Here is a 1,152-nt window from a genome sequence, read left to right on the forward strand (position 1 = left end):
GTTGAAAGCATATCGCACTAGTCTGCGTGCTCAACAAGATGGCTTTCGTGTACCCGCAATGCGTACAATACCTGTTGTGCTCCCCCTTGCGAAAGCGCTATAGATGACGAAGTGCTCTTTGAGCGATGGGTGCAACGGCATCGGAAACTTTCTTCACTGTATAACTTACAGCTGAGCCACAAGGAAGTGGACGTGCGTGTGGAGCGATACCTCCGATTTGTGTTTGCGAAACTCAAGGCACGCCGTCGACTCTCTTCAGATTGTTGCTCTGCGACGTATGGGTCAACCCTAACGCTCCCGCGAGCTCTATGTCTGCGACCACAAGAGATCAAGGCCACTGCTTGAGCTCAACCCATGGCCATTCTACTTCCCTGGCTAATGCCGGGAAGCGTGGGGCGTATGATGACGCGAAGCGTCTTGATCTTTCTGATCAAAAGCCTCTACAGCGTCTGGGCAAATTTGCTAAAGTGGCGTCTCAAACTCTCACGTTTTCGGAGTCGGGATATCTCCGCCACTTCACCCGATATTGGGTTCGACCCTGGTGACGACGTCATCTCACTAGATGTTTCACGTGATAGTGGACGTCACCGTTCTCATCGAGAAGTGTAGGTGGTGGGCGGTGACGACCGTGTCGACCGCCGTCCGGTGATTCGTGATGCTTCTTGAGCCCTTAAGGACGAGGTCCTTCGCGATCGGAGCACCGCTGAGTGTCATGCTGAAGTAGCATAGCGCTGTGCGGACGCTCTTGATGATTTGGAGCACGTCGTGCGCCGGTTGCCTCACTTTGAGGACAAGCACACTCTGTCAAAGCGATTACTAGCCGTGGAGCAGGCGAATGCGTCGCTGCATGCAACGGTGGAGCGTTTGGCGCCATCGGAAATGGAATTTGTTTCACTCCCCCCAGAACCAGTTGCTGGTTCAGCTTCTGGGTGGCAGAGGGCCCGTGGGATCCACTCCGGCGCCAACGCTTCCGCGTTCACTTGCGCCGGATCCCGTTACGGCTTGAGCAAGCCCACGTAAAACACCAGGTGGGTGCGCATCCGTTTTGAAAGGTTCATTCTGTACGCTAGGCCCCGCTTGGTCACATCGTTAACCGGTCCAATAAACCGTGGACGAAGCTTCGTCCTGAAGATAGCAGAGGCTGCATGTGTA

Source organism: Plasmopara halstedii (genome assembly GCF_900000015.1).
Source record: "Plasmopara halstedii genome assembly, contig: Scaffold_2904, whole genome shotgun sequence".
In the NCBI taxonomy this organism is placed as follows: domain Eukaryota; phylum Oomycota; class Peronosporomycetes; order Peronosporales; family Peronosporaceae; genus Plasmopara; species Plasmopara halstedii.